This window comes from Aquarana catesbeiana, linkage group LG08 (assembly GCF_042186555.1).
Source record: "Aquarana catesbeiana isolate 2022-GZ linkage group LG08, ASM4218655v1, whole genome shotgun sequence".
NCBI lineage: Eukaryota > Metazoa > Chordata > Amphibia > Anura > Ranidae > Aquarana > Aquarana catesbeiana.
Genome location: NC_133331.1, coordinates 218013134 through 218023437, shown reverse-complemented (window position 1 = coordinate 218023437; position 10304 = coordinate 218013134). Strand labels below are relative to the sequence as shown.

The window sequence follows — 10304 nt, the reverse complement described above, 5'->3', positions numbered from 1 at the left end:
CCTCGGCTCCATTTTAACCATCCCTTCCCCACACTGTTACCACCGTCATGCATGCCCTCCATTTTATGCATTACATGCTGCATTTCGGGCTTTTCTTTATTGTTTTAGTACTGTCTGGAGTTCCACTTGATATTCTCTCTATTGGGTGAAACAAGGAATTTGTTTAAAAACAAAACAAAACAAAACAAAAACAGATGTAATTGATTAGGCCCGTAAAGCTTGGCTTGACATATCAAAATACCCTCCTCATCTCCTTCACTTTGAGCAATCGTGTGCCTAACTTGCATGTCAGCAAAGAAAATGTGGTGTGCAAAGTAGGAGTCTGGGAGGGGAGGAATGCCAAGAGTGGTTGGGGGCTTAGGTGCAGAAGGTAATGGTGTTGACTTGTAGGATGGGGAGTTCTAATGGTGGGTTGGAATTGGCAGGTCCAAAGTAGTGGGTAGGGAATTTAAATCCTGGCTCATATCTTTCACTAGGGCCCAAATGTGTTAAACTATGCTACTACTAAAAAATATGCAGACTAGAATATCGTTCAGTATTACTTACTCTTGGCAATAGATGGATTTATTATTAGCATACATTGACCAAGGTGATAATCTACTTTGATCTGGTATATATTACAACTGGAAACGAAATTGCACATTAATAGACACATAAAGCAACACATTTTATTAAATAGGCTAATTTAGTAACACATGCTTCCACAATAAATTTACACTAATCATACATAATATTTTCAAACTAAGGTGGGTGTATATATAAGCACACTCAGTATGAAATGATGAATTTGTAACTTTTTCTTCAACAAGTCTCTCTCTGTAACGTCCGTCGTCAAGTCATTTGTATGCAAGATTTCACACCCAAAGGGAATATAAAGACTTATTAATTGCATGCATTTTGACAGCTACTGTAATGGATTGGTAACATCTGTGGTTTTCATAAAAAATGCTCATCTCATTAAACAACACAGTAAACCTAATTCAGGCAATAATGGCCTAACGTGTATTATACACACACATGGACAGCATGTTTAGTTCATGGAATCGATAAGGATTATGATTCTTAAAGCTCAACTCCAAGCAGGCATACTGTAAAAGGCACAAATGTAGTTGTGTGAAAATCTCATGACCAGTGTAGTCAAAATGACCCCCATGAATTAACTGTTATGCACCTAAACTCCAACCCACTTTAATATCCATTTATAATAATTGAGTCCACACCTTGTTTTGGAGTATAAATGGCCATAACAGCTTTTATTAGACAAACCAACCAGATAACTCCACTATCAAATCAACATAAAACCCATACCATAACATTTTACCCCAGTCCGTTGGTCTCTGACGGCGACTCACCTTGTTTACCAAATATGTATACCAAAAATATATATACCACCACGCACTGCGGGTACCATTTTGAAAACCGTTAGGCCTCCCGCTGTAGCCGCTCGGAGACACCCCCTTTCCCGCAGTGCCACCATCTCCTTATTCCATCCACCATGATGGAATACACCGGAGGGGCTGATCTTGCCGATGAGCCCCCCACCCCTTTTGGATTACCAACTTCTTACTGCCACCGTCAGAGACCAACAAGCAACTCCGCCACCCTCTGTAAACACCCCTTATTTGCTGTTATGACGACCGTCTTCCACCTGGAATACAAAAAGAAAAATCACAACAAACACCCAACATAAATTGTATACACTTCTGATTTTATATATATCTATATATAGGGAGGGAGGGTGGGAAAACTGCCTCCTCCTGTGTCTTCTTTCTCTCCACTGCCCCTTCCTGGCTCCACCTCTCCCCTTAAGTAATGCCACTCCCCCTTTTACAAGTTCCTATCTTCCACCACCCTTCCTAGACACTCCCATTCCCTATTTCTAATTAACCCCTCTTGTGTCTCCTTCTCCACACTGTCATGCCCGGCCCTCCTTTATCATTCCTTCCTCATTTTCACTCCGGGCCTCCCTTGACCAGTGTAGTCAAAATGACCCCCATGAATTAACTGTTATGCACCTAAACTCCAACCCACTTTAATATCCATTTATAATAATTGAGTCCACACCTTGTTTTGGAGTATAAATGGCCATAACAGCTTTTATTAGACAAACCAACCAGATAACTCCACTATCAAATCAACATAAAACCCATACCATAACATTTTACCCCAGTCCGTTGGTCTCTGACGGCGACTCACCTTGTTTACCAAATATGTATACCAAAAATATATATACCACCACGCACTGCGGGTACCATTTTGAAAACCGTTAGGCCTCCCGCTGTAGCCGCTCGGAGACACCCCCTTTCCCGCAGTGCCACCATCTCCTTATTCCATCCACCATGATGGAATACACCGGAGGGGCTGATCTTGCCGATGAGCCCCCCACCCCTTTTGGATTACCAACTTCTTACTGCCACCGTCAGAGACCAACAAGCAACTCCGCCACAGCCTGAAAGAGTGACCAACTTACTCTTGAAGGCACCTCCACACCCACAGGGCCCTTTGAATCCCTTCCTGCAAGCCCAGACTAGAGGTCAATCCCCCATCTGAAAGATGAACTCCATCCTTTATCCAATAGAGCCCAACATTGGTCTCTAATTCTAGATGCCCAATGACTAAACCTCCATTATTAACCACAACCTCCCCACCATTTTGTTTATGCATATGCGTGTTTTCTGAATGCTAGTCACTAATCTAGCCCGTCTCCAAACTGTCCGGGCAAATATGTCCGACCATAGCCGCAGAGTACCCGGAAAATCAGCCTTTAACTGCAGAAAATCAGCCTTGATGTCTGTGATCAGCTCCCTGACCGGACGTACCCCCCAAACCACTAACCCCTGCATGGATTACCAAAACATCGGGAGGTCTGTCCAACTTTCATATCATACCACTTCCCGAACTACTCTCTCCCACCTCATACCAGGCGTACCCAACCACCGCAAATAAGCTTCTTTCCGCGAAATGCCCAATCCCAGCACACATAGAAATGACCGAGGATCCAAATGAGGCGTGTGGAACCTCCATCTGAAAATGAGGCGTGTGGAACCTCCATCTGAAATGAGACGACAAAACATCCAAGGTAGCAATACTCCAGCATATCCCCACATACTGACAACCTCATTTAAAACACCCCGTAAATCCGGTTTACCTCCCCCTGTTCTCTTTCTTTAAAATTGTATTTTATTTATTTATTTATTTATTTATTTATTTATTTATTTATTTATTATTTATTTATTTTTTTTTTTTTAAATGCGGAATCTCCTTGATTCCCACCTCCCGTTCCTCCACACCGCCGCCTCATCCTACCCACACCTGGCAGCTTCAGTAGCCGCCCCTATGCGGAAGGAGTGTGAAGCGTATTGTTCCCCCTCCAAGCCTGCCCTGAAAAGGCATTTGCTGAACACCGACATAAATTGGAATTTTTGATAAATAGGACCCATCTTTATGCCTTAGTCATAAAATGCCAGCGAAGATACCGCAGTAAAACAGTAAGACCTCATAGCTTGAGATACATACTGAACACAACATCCCACATATGGCCCTCAGACTGGCAAACGTGACAGGCCGTCTCATAACCAATTTCATGTGACCCCTCCGGAAAACACCCCCCCTTTTTTTTTTTTTTTTTTTAAGCCTGTTTCACCCAAACTCTTTTGTTGCGTCCTCCTCCCCCATCAGTTGTAAAATCATGACAGGCCTGCCATCTTCCGCTCAATGGCAGAGACCAATCCCCCACGTTCATGTTCCTAGACACAAAATACAAAACCCACAACCTTACCTCCGCCCTGTCCTTACCAATCCTGGCCTCCTGTACCATTAACAACCACTCCTTCCATACCTTAGTATAATGCGCCCGCGTGGCTACACTCACTGACTGCCGAATCCATCCCGCGGCGACTCCAATGCCAGCTCCCACATCCAATCTGTGTAAGGGACTCCCTCCTGCTCTGCGCCCGGGGTCAACTCTCTGAATCTGTCCCACTGAAAGCGAGACCGTGCATCAGCCAGTGTATTATACACTCCAGGTATGTGACCAGCATACAAGAAAATGTGCAATCCCAAGCACCTCAACACCAACCTACGCAATAGCCTTAGTACAGGTGGTGATGACGCCGACATGCGGTTGATCACCTGGACCACTCCCCTGTTGGCACAATTCAGTCCCGATTTCATATTCCTACAAGCCTCACCCCCAAAGTTCCAACGCCGGTACTACTGGAAAGAGTTCCAGTAACACCAGGTTACGCGAACCCTGCCTCCACCCATACTTGCGGCCAAGGACCCGCACTCCACTGCCCTTGAAAAAAACGCCCCATAACCCTTAGCCCCTACCGCGTCTGTAGTTAAATCCATGTCACCGGGCCCGACATCCACAACGATCTGCCGTTGTACGACTCCAGAAACTCATACCATACCTTCAAGTCCTCCCGGTGTTCCCTATTAAGCCCGACCAAATATGTAGGTGCCTTGACCCCTACCGTTGCTGCCGACAGCCGTCGACAGAACACCCTCCCCATTGGGATTATCCTACAAGCGAAAGTCAACTTACCTAGTAACCACTGCAAAGCCCTCAACTGGACTTACCACAGTCTGTGGATCCCTCAAATTACTTTGTATAAGTTCTCCAACTTACCTCTGGGCAGGCGACATTCCACTGTTTCCACATCTACCACTATCCCCCCAACAAACTGAGTTCCGTCATCGGGGCTTCTGTTTATCCTCTGCTAAAGGCACTCCAAAAACCTGCCCGCGAAGTGCTGCAACGTGGATAGCAGAATCGCACACACGTCGGAGGCAGTAATGTATGACCGAATCTAGGCCCGACACATCCCTAACCACCCACTCCCGAAATGAGCTAAATGCTTCAAACATGGCACCATAAATGAAGCAACCCATAGGTAAGCATTTGTCTACATAAAACTGTTCTTGCCAATAACAACCCAACGGCCGGAAACTATCCGGATGCCCCGGAAGCAAGCGGAAGGCGGATTCTATGTCCGACTTGCCATCAATGGCTCTTTTGCTATACTTCCTCACCCATCATACTGCCACGTTGAATGACGTGTAAGACCCAGTGCATGCTTCCGGATCGATAAAATCATTCACCAAACTCCCTTAGGAAATGACCAATGATGAATAAGTCGGAACTTGTTCGGTTCCTTCTTAGGCCCCACCCCCCAAGGTGAAACAACTAAATCCTGTATAGGTATTATCCACCAACGGCCCCCCATCCGACCCAAAGCCACTTCCTTCGCCAATTTTTTCCCCCCCACTAACCTTCTAATTTCTTGTCAGTGGTGGAACCACTGCCCATGAACATGGTATACGAAAACCTTCCCCAAACCCCGTGACCAATAGCCTCATCGCTACCTAGTCCGGATACCTACTTAGAAAAGGCTGCTTCCTTTTCACCTTTCCGGCGTCGTCCCTTTCATGTGCAGGCTCGCTGTGACGCCTCCCTTTTTTTTTTTTTTTTTTTTTTTTTTTTTGAAGCACTCGTGCTTAAACTTACAGGACCCCCCAAATTTACAATTTGTAAATGTCCGCGGAATCAGCCTGTACCTCTTTTTTCTTCATCCCCCCTTCTTGGAATTATCCGGTTTTACCCTATCACAGGTTACATTTTTCCAGCGGCAATAGGGAAAAATATCTCCACATATTCACCCTTGACAATATTATCCCGAACCTCCTGCTTTAAGTGTGTTCCCAGTGGACCCTCAAAGCACCCATATACCTCGCCCTTCGCCGCATCCGCAATACTCACCACCTCCACTCTGGCCGTTGTTGCCGCCCCCTCTGTAGCCCCCTTTTTTCCTTGACCCGCTCCTTCTGCTGCCACCCCCGAGGGGTCCGGCACCCTCTGCACCCTCACCCTAGTCGCCATAGCACCTCTTTCCCCCCCGGTTACCGTTCCCTTCCAAGGGCCACCTGCGGCAGCTGTTCCTGTCCCAGTTCAAATCTACCCACCAAATTCTGCAATCCTTTCGATAAATCCTTCAATTGCGCCCCTGATCCAGAACTGGCCGGCCTTGGAGCCGCCCATTGCTGATCAGGCGCCCCCCCCCCCCTTTAACCCCACTGTACCCGCTGTTACGACCCCTAATAAGTCATGTAATGCCTTAATCACAGATAAATCATTGCTGGACTCACCGGGCTGTCTGGGAGCACGCCCCCACCGCCTCCGATTGGTCTCTCCTGCTGGCACTTGTTGTTCTTCGCTGTCGGACACCTCACCTTCCGAGCGATCGTCCTGCTCCCTGACAGTTGGCGTTGTCAGCCCCCCGGGTGAAGAGGCCCCGGAAGCCGTGAAGATCTGATCATATAAGGGCCGACTCTCTCCTGCCGCTATACTTCTTCCTGAACCGCCACTAGGAGTCGCCCTGGCTGCACCGATCGGCCTGCTTGTGACCACCACCGCCATCCTTCTGTCCATGTGCCAGTCTGTTGGCTAAGCCCCGCCCACCCACAGCCTTGCTGACCACTCTAATCCCCCTCCGGTGGCCACTGTGTCCTCACTACTCCCCCCCTTAGCCCCCCTGCCTGTTCTGCCACCCCCATGTGTTAAACCCTCACTCTGAGGCCTGTGAAACTCTGGCGGTGAAGCGGCGCCATAACGGCCCGTGGCCCCGCCCCCCGGAGTAGGCCTGCGGCGTGCAGACCGCCCGGGCCCTGAGTTATCCTGTCGCTGTGTCCGCTTCGCTGGGGGCGCTGATCGGTCCCCCCGAGGGCTCCCTGTCTGCCGAGCAGGCCGCGATGGCGGCCCTGGTGAAAAACACGCCGGAGGCCGCGACCTCCGCACGTGATGGGTCTCTTCCACTGTCCACGATCCCTCCTCATCCAATATCAGTGCCCCGACTTGCCTCTTCAGCCAGTCCACTCCTCTCGTCGCCGTCGCAGCCCTCAGCCTCGCCAGGATGGTGTCCTGTCCTCCATGCTGATGCTGGAGGAGCAGTGAATAAAACTGCCTCCTCCTGTGTCTTCTTTCTCTCCACTGCCCCTTCCTGGCTCCACCTCTCCCCTTAAGTAATGCCACTCCCCCTTTTACAAGTTCCTATCTTCCACCACCCTTCCTAGACACTCCCATTCCCTATTTCTAATTAACCCCTCTTGTGTCTCCTTCTCCACACTGTCATGCCCGGCCCTCCTTTATCATTCCTTCCTCATTTTCACTCCGGGCCTCCCTGTATGTGTGTTCTAAAATGCTGCTGGTGTAAATATCTGAATAGTTCTTCAGACCAGCCTTCTGTCATTCCCTGTGGAGTGGAATTCATAGAGGGAGTGGGACACTGGAAGCCACTCGGGACTTGCTATTCTCCAGATAGGAAACGTTCTGAAAGAGGAAAGAACAGAGTACTGATTAATGTGTTACTGTTAAAAAAAAATGTGTATCTAAACTGAAAAACAAAAATATATGTGCCAGCTTAGATTTGTTAGATTCAATTGTTATCTATTTTCAGGCTTCTTAGATATTCTGCTAGTAACACACTTCTTGACTTAGGGTGACAACCCTCACTCACTTTACTGCATCTACGGAGACAGCGCTGTCAGTCTAGACCAGTGGTCTCCAAACTGCGGCCTGGGGGCCGAATGCGGCCCTTTGCTCGCCTTTATTCGACCCTTGGGGCACTTTTCCTCCCACTGATACAAGACCTTATTCCTCCCACTGACACCAACAATGGATCATAATTTCTGCTACTGACATTAACAGGGGACTATTTCTCCCATTGACACCAACGATGGAGCAATATTCCTCCTACTAACACTAATAGAAAAAGGTTACCATCCAGCTAGATCATGTATGTTGCCAACATCCCTAGATAGATAGGTGAACACCTTAGCTTGTATGTCGACTCGTACCTCAAACCCTTTGTTGAAAATGTACCCTCCTTTGTACGGGATACTATCCATCTCCTACAAAGTCTAGATGGGCTTCACGTCCCACAGCGCTCCTTGTTGGTGGCGATCGACATAGAAGCTTTATACAGCTCCATTCCTCACCAGTTAGGCTTGGCCATTATTATACGCGTCATTACGCAGACACATAGAGATGACAAAAAAACTATGTGAGTTCATTATCATGGCATTGGAGTTCATTCTCCACCACAACGTTTTTTCCTTCGACGGCTCCCATTTCCTCCAGGTACAGGGCGTTGCGATGGGGACCTCGTGTGCCCCATCGTACGCCAATCTGTACCTGGGGGAATGGGAAAAGTCGTTTCTTGCTGACGAGTCTCTCAGATCGCATACACAACATGTACTGGCTTGGTTCCAATACATTTCCTGGACTTAACTCATAGTGTGCCTTCACTTTTTACAAAGCAGATGAATTCATGGAATTCAGATTTACCTGTCCAGTCAAGAGGCTGATGCATGCTGTCAGGGATCCACCAGCACAGGAGGTACGAACAGGCGTGCGAGCATGCACACGCGCGCCGGCGCATGCACGCCGCTGGTCATTCTGAGCATCAGCATGTGTGTGAGCCCCGCCATGCGCAGCAGGTGTGCGCGACGGGTACGGGCACGAGCTAACACTGTTTGGCGCCAGTGGCCCTATAGAGGAGCTCACCTGAACTTGTGCGGTGCTGTTCGTCTGCAGCTCTGTACCCAAGTTCCTGATTCCTGCTGTTGTTCCTGTGTCTACCAAACCCGACTCCTGTCTGACCACTCTGATCTCTCCAGTCCCACCTCCGTCTTGTTTGACCCTGCTTTTGGACTTCTGCCTGACCTCTGTTGCCGAACCTTGCCTGCCTTCTGACCTTGCTTCAGCCTGCTGCACCTGCCTGCTTGCCTATCCGTTCTGATCCAGCCTGCCTGACCATTCTTCTGCCTTGCTTCTAGTGTGTTGTGTTCTGTCCAGGTCCTGTAGCCACTGCCCGGCTACCACCGGTCCTCTGGTCGCTGGTCTGCTGCCTTCCAGTCATCTTCTGCAAGTCAACCCTCCGGGAGTTCTCATCCAGCATCACGTCTGCTGCTGCAACCTGCTCAGACACTCCTACCCTGCTGTGCTGACGGGACCACTGTCTCCATTCCAGTGGGGCCTGAACCAGAGTCGTAAGAGAGGTCTTCTACCAAGTCAGGCTCAACACCAGGTATCTAATACATGCTCTTGATCAATCAATTCTCAGGATATTTGCATTACAAAACTAATTGCACAGAATTACTTTAGAGAGAGAGGGTTACCCAGGTCATAACAATGAGAAAGCCTGTATAGTAATTCAGCTTTATATATGTAGTTAATATTGTCCTTATTGTGGTAGGTGTTGGTCCTTATATATTCAACAGTTCAGGTGCAAGCCATTCCCAGAGCATATCTAAGTACTCCGTGAGAAATGAAAAAGAGGAAGGGAGGGAGGCGTACCTAAATGTAGTATTACAAAGTTATATATTAGCACAAAAGTAATGCACTTACACAAGGGAAGACATCAAAGGCATATCTGGCATATGGAAAGTCCTCCTCGAGGGGTGCCAGCAATCCAGTTTTGAATTCCGTCCATTCGGCGGTGTTCATGCCTGTACGGGATGCTGATTTCAAAGCAGGAAGTGAAGGAGATCCTGGCTGCCTGGCTGCCGGTGTAGCTTCACATATAGCAACCCATCACATATCGCTACCTGCTGGAGTGCGCATGCGCGACGCCACCATATGCGTTCCAACATTTTTCCGACAAAACACCACACTGAAACCATCAGATTGTGTGACGGAACTGACGTTGAACTGTGCTTGCACAGTTATTATGTGGCTCCACCCCTAAGTCCAGGTTCAAGCCCCACCATCCAAGTGGACATAGAGTCTGAATATAATTATGCCGAGCGAAGCGAGGCTGTGCCCGAAGCGTGGCGAGCGAAGCGAGCCCTGTTGCAAAGTGGACCTGTTGCAAAGTGGTGTCTTACAATCAATAATTATACAGAAGAAGAGCTTGTCTGTAACGCCACTTCCGTGACATTATCTCACGGTTTCACTGCTCCGTATTGTCGTGAAAGTGTTGGAACGCATATGACGGCGTCGCGCATGCACACTCCAGCGGGTAGCGAAATGTGATGGGTCACCATATGTGATGCTACACCTGGCGTGGACCAAACGGAGGGAAATTACATACAGAATTACAAATCCTTTGGCAAGTAAAACACTTTCTAGGTATGTATTTTAACTGGGTATTTAGCCACTTGCCTGGAGTTCACGTTTACTCTACAATGCAGTAAGAAACACAGCTAAGTATTTTTCATGAAACTCAAATAGAAAAAAAATGAAACAAAGCAAAAGTGATGAGTGAAATTGAGGGTTTTCACTTTACTGACATTTCAACAAA

The 10304-nt window shown here is 48.0% G+C and overlaps 1 long non-coding RNA gene across 1 annotated transcript; it reads right to left on the bottom strand.

Annotated features, from left to right (window-relative positions):
• Positions 1-1728: 1728 nt before the first annotated feature.
• Positions 1729-7126, bottom strand: LOC141106260 (uncharacterized). Its single transcript, XR_012235705.1, has 2 exons — positions 6861-7126; positions 1729-3052 (listed from the first exon to the last, which is right to left on the bottom strand). It is a non-coding gene; the product is annotated as an uncharacterized lncRNA (long non-coding RNA).
• Positions 7127-10304: the final 3178 nt, after the last annotated feature.